Here is a 5,798-nt window from a genome sequence, read left to right as displayed (position 1 = left end):
GTGACCGTGACCCAATAAGGAAGAAGCGGGTAAAAGATGATGGATGGATGGATGGATGGATGGATGGATGGATGGATGGATGGATGGATGGATGGTTTGACTTGTGAGAGTCTATTCTCTAACAGACTAAACAGACTCTGTTCTCGGAGGTTTTATGGCTCAAACACTCTGGTCTCTAGCGATGTTCATTAGTCTGTCAGTATCGACATGTTTTGTGCTCTTCATGCTCTACTGCAGAACACAAGCAGACTGGTGGCTTGAGCTGATCAAATGTGTAATAATAATAATAATAATGTGTTATGTGTTGTCATCATTGTATGTTCCCATACAAATGGTGAAATTAGTTCTCTGCATTTGACCCATCGCACCTGGGATACACCCAGGTGGAGCAGTGGGCAGCTACAGGTATGTAAGTGCCTGGGGAGCAATTAAGGATGGGATGTCCTGCTCAGAGACACCATGAGATGTGCGATGACTGGGGATCGAGCCTTGGACTTTCGAGCCCCGAGTCGGCTGCCCTGCCTCCCATCTCGGCCCCCAATGCATTTTAAAACACTCAGTTTTTCTCTGCCTGCACAAATATTTCTACATTTATTCCATTGGTTTTATTCATCAGGTCCATGGTTAGGTCCTGTTTTATTTCCCTACCAACCATCAACTTCTTTTTTTGCATGTACGTGTGAATGCCGACACACACACATACCCCCCCCCCCCCACACACACACACACACACCCCTACTCTGATAGCAATCAGCTGAAAGGCACACTCTATTGTTTCAGCTCTGTGCTAATTACCCCTGGTCTTGACCTCAGGTTCATCTGAGGAGCAGCAGGGGGTGGGGGTGATGTATTTGTGAATATGGATGTGTTTTTGGAGGATGACATATTTGGGGGGTTGGGGTGACTGAGTGGAGAGGTCATTGCTGTTGCCAGTCAACAGTCACCCCAGTAGATTTGTCACAGTTTAATCCACAAGGCAGAGAAGAGCAGAACAATGAGACCAGCTCTAATTGTCACTCATGTTTAATACCTTCTCTCATAAACCTGCCCACTCTAAAGCTCATTTCTAGTTCATCTTCATTCATTTTTTCTACATTCTGCTGCTTCTCACTGTTAGTCGTCAGGACGTTCTGCTCTCTGTCAGCAGATAACAGATTAGACCTGAGATTAAAAGAGCACACATTTAAAGGTCATGTTTTCAACTTTTACTCTATTCTGCAAAATGGAGTGTATTCAGTTCCTCCAATAAATGAAACTGTGATGATCGGTCCTTAGATACAAAGTATATGAAGAAGTTTCAAGTAAAATATATAGGATTTAAGAGAGCCACCACTGCTACACAGGTAAAGAATGACTCACTGCAACATTTATCACCCACTGCCATGAATGCAGCTAATCATGTAATTGTGTGTGTGTGTGCGTACGTGCGCGCGTGAGGGGGTAGGGGGGTTGTAAGCACATCTACCATATTTTCCAGCGTATAAGTCACAGTTTTTTTGCGTAGATTTGTTAGTCCTGCAACTTATGCACATTTTTTTTCCATATTAAAACGCAGTTTTTGATTGATGCTTTAAATTTCTAAGAACTGCAACAGTGAGTCCTCCAGTGCACGTTCGCTTCACTCAGCTGGTGCAGGCGGAGGAACGCTGGAGAGCTAGCGGCGCCGGCTGCGATGGATGGTGCTGTGCCTTATATACGTTTTTTTTCCTCTTCATGATGCTTTTTTTGACTAATGCGACTTATACTCTGGAGCGACTTAGCGGTACAACTTTTGGAATCAACCCAATTCAAGATGACTCTCATATTAAATCAGAGTTAAATGACAATAAACCACAACAAACAAAACAAACAAAAAATAAATTTTACTGAATTTAAATTATGTTAAAAGGTAGCCAAAGTAAAAAAAAATTTTGAAAAACCCCCCCCCCCCCCCCAAAAAAAATAAAATAAAAAGAACATTGATCAAGACCACTTTAAGTTAAAGGTCTGGCATGCTTATCAGATGTCATCTTTCATGATTAAGTTTTAAACTAAAATCATCTTATGCTGAGAAATAACAAATTTATGGTCATTTAGTACAGCCATTATATTTTATCCACTCTTTCCTTTTCGGTTCGTAGGGGTCACTGGTGCCCATATCCAGCAGTCACTGTGTGAGAGATGGGGGACACCCTGGACAGGTCTCCAGTCCATCACAGAGACACATAGAGACAAACGAGACAAACAACCATTCACTCTCTCTCTCACAGAGACAATTTAGAGTTACCAATCAGACTAACATGCATGTTTTTGGTATGTGGAGGAAACTGGACACCAGGAGAAAACCCACGCATGCACGGAGAGAACATGCAAACTCCACCCAGAAATTGCCCCCAGCCGGGATTTGAACCAGTGTGACCTACTTGCTGAGAGGCGGCAGCTCTACCAACTGATCCACCGTGCTGCCTGGCCACTGAGTCAAATAAAAGAAACATTATGTGCATTGTACAAGTTCTTAAAGTATGTGTTGTGGATGAGTCTCAGCTACTACCACATCACATTTGTTTAATATTTCTAAAATGTAATGAGTTGTAGTTATGTTTGTGCCTGCTAAACTCATATGACAGTTAACCAACTTAAAATGAGTTTCCTTCATGTACGTCTGTTGATTACTTACTGAGAGAAACAATAAAATCAGTCAACTGGTTGATAAGATATTTTGCTAACAGACAGAGTGAACTCCAACAAAAATTGTTTTGTGTGTGACTGGTTAGTACTCGGGCTGGGGAGTGGTGGCGCAGAGGTCAGAGAAGGCGAGCATGTGACTGGAAGGTTGGGTTCGACCCCTCAGCCCAACAACATCCAAATGTGGGTGGAAAAAATGAAGCACCCATTTGCCCCACTCTGGGCCCTTGAGCAAGGCCTTGAACCCCCACCATCTGCTCCCCCATGTGCCCCAGACACCAGCTCTCTGCTCCACACAGAGGGCTGTGGTAGCTCTGTGGTTGTGTCAGGAAGGGCGTCGGTCGTAAAGTCAATTGCCTGAAGAAGCGAGGAGCTAAAAGAAGAGGAAAAAGAAGAAGGTTAGTACTTGTACTTGGGCAGCATGGTGAAATAGTTGGTAGAGCTGTTGCCTCTCACTGAGAAGGTTGATGGATCAAATCCCAGCTGGGGACCTGTCTGGGTGGAGTTTGCATGTTCTTTCCGTGCATGCGTGGGTTATCTCCGGGTACTCCTGTTTCCTCCCACAGACCAAAAACATGCATGATGGTAACTCTAAATTGTCCCTATGGTTGTCTTGTTTGTCTCTGTGTCCCTGTGATGGATTTGAGACGTGTCCAGGGTGTCCCGCGCCTCTCACACTGTGACTGGTGGACATGGACACCAGCAACCGTGTGACTCGAAAAGGAAGAAGCGGATTGAAATATTGAAATAATAATTGGATGGATAAGGTGAAGACTGTCTTCTTGACAAAAAAAGAGTTTGCACAGAGCAGTGGATAGACTCAAAAATGGCAAGAAGTACTTTGCAAAGTAAAATCCATGTACAACAGACTAGTACTGAGGTTTTTTTTTTTTTAATCAGTGGAGTACTCAATTAAATGTAGTTATGCTTGTCAGGTTTTTTTAGTATTAACTCTACAAAACATTTACAGAAAAGCCCCATATCAAGAACTCATCATGCCACCACTGCCCTGTACTACACAGCCCCCCCCCCCCCCCCCCCCTGCCCCCCTAAAAAGACTGAAAAGCCACAACAACACTCTTCACTGCTAGTTTCATGCTGTAACAGAGAGCCCTTCTGCCAGGTTGCCACGACCAAACAAAACCTGTCCAGTTTGTGCATTCATTGCAATGCAAAACAGATTTCCAGTGCTTCAGCATCACTTAAGGCCCTACTTTCAATTACAATGTCAGGAGTACTTAGAGCTGCGGGGCCTATTGGAGAGGGGGTGCGGGCGTTGGGGAGTGGAGTTTCCAGACCGTTTAAAATCCTAGTCAGGGGATAAATATCAAAATATACAAAGGACATGTTCATATATATATGAGTGACCATTTGTAGACATATAGCCAGATCAGACAACAAAATAGAAGTTCAAGGTATTGTTCAACTTTAATGTTCCAGGAGGAGAGAAGAGACGATGGGGAGAGGGAAAAGGAAATGAGATGGGGGAAGGTTTTTTTTGTAAAAAACAAACAAACAAAAAAATGTTATTTATCAAAAACAAGTATAAGCAAATATGGCAATTCACAATAGTGTAAATCAAAAAGGGCATAGCAGAGGCAGACTTAGATATTACAACATCAAAAGCAAAACTGATTAAAAGAATAATAAAGTAACATTTTGAAAAAAGAATAGAAAAAATAAACAAGGGGCGTATATATTTCAGGATTAGGATCAGCACGCATTAGTGGGCAATTCCATTAACATCTCTTACAGGAAACGTCTCTATAAAAAGAAACTGTCCAGATGACCTGACTGAGAATTGTTATGGATTTGATACCTGGATGATTGAGCATGAACTTTGTTGCCTTGAACCACTTTGGCTGTGGCTGCCTGGGAGGAGTCCACGAGGGACAGGACGACCCCCAGAAACCTTCTTAGCTCCAGCGAACTAGTTGGTCCACTTGACTTTACTGTTTGGTGGGGAAACGGTTTACTGGAACTCCTCTGACTGATGAAGCCATCTGGATAGAGGGTGAAACGTCCCAATAAAAAAGAAACAGTCCAGATGACCTGAGAATTATTGGATTTCATACAGGTCTTAATACGTTTCAATATATTTCAGAGAGTAATTGGAATTCAGATTTAAAAAAAAGTTAAAAACTGGAGCTGATGCACTCTCTGTTTATGAATAAATATTTTTGCCAGACAAAACATCATATTACAACCGAGTTCCTTTTTGTTTAATGAGAAAGAAATGAAACAAGAGAAGGTACAAGAGAGAGGAAGAGAGGAAGGATGGGGGAGGAGGCTGGCTGCGGATCCGGCCCTCCTGGCCATGGGTTGGTCAGGGAAACCCAAGTCCCGCGCAGGGATTGGTCGGATCTCCTCCGGACTGAGGGGTTCGGTAGACAAGGGGGTAGGACAAGTCTCCCTTCACAGACACAATAAAGTTTTGCGCTGGGCGCTTCTTGGGGCCAGTGGAGACGCACAACAGGAGCCGCTGCGCCTTTCAGTCCGCGCGTGAAAGCTCCGAGCGGGAGGCGAGTTTATGGGAACATGTCATTTATTCTGTAAAGAAGCTGCAGAAGTGCTGGTTGTGGAGCAGGAAACAAGCGCGATGCTGCACCACTTCTTCCTCTGGATATTTGAATTTTGCTGAATGGCACGCTGACGCACGGACTCCACGCTCCTGCTGGACTAACATCTATCCACGTGCTTCCGTTTCCAAGGCGACCTGACAAGTGTTTTTTTGTTTGTTTGTTTGTTTGTTTTCTGGAGGAAATAACCGTGGTGATACTTTCATGCTTATGAGGCTGAGACGCGCGTCCGGCACGATGGTGTCGCTTCCCGCAGCAGCCTCCTCTCTCCTCCTCCTCTTCCACCTCCTGTCGGTCTCCTTGGTGGACGCTTTCGGCGAGGACGACGAGGAGGAGATGACCTGCGACCCGATCCGGATCAGCATGTGCCAGGGTCTGGGCTACAACGTCACCAAGATGCCCAATCTGGTGGGCAACGTGTTGCAGTCGGACGCGGAGCTGCAGCTCACCACCTTCACGCCCCTCATCCAGTACGGCTGCTCCAGTCAGCTCAAGGTACCGAGTCAGAGCCTTCAGAAGGAATTGGGTTGCTGTCATGCTGAAACTTCACTTTAA

The sequence above is a fragment of the Nematolebias whitei genome, chromosome 6 (assembly GCF_014905685.2).
Source record: "Nematolebias whitei isolate Nwh7 chromosome 6, NemWhi1, whole genome shotgun sequence".
In the NCBI taxonomy this organism is placed as follows: Eukaryota; Metazoa; Chordata; class Actinopteri; order Cyprinodontiformes; family Rivulidae; genus Nematolebias; species Nematolebias whitei.
This window is presented reverse-complemented; position numbering follows the sequence as displayed.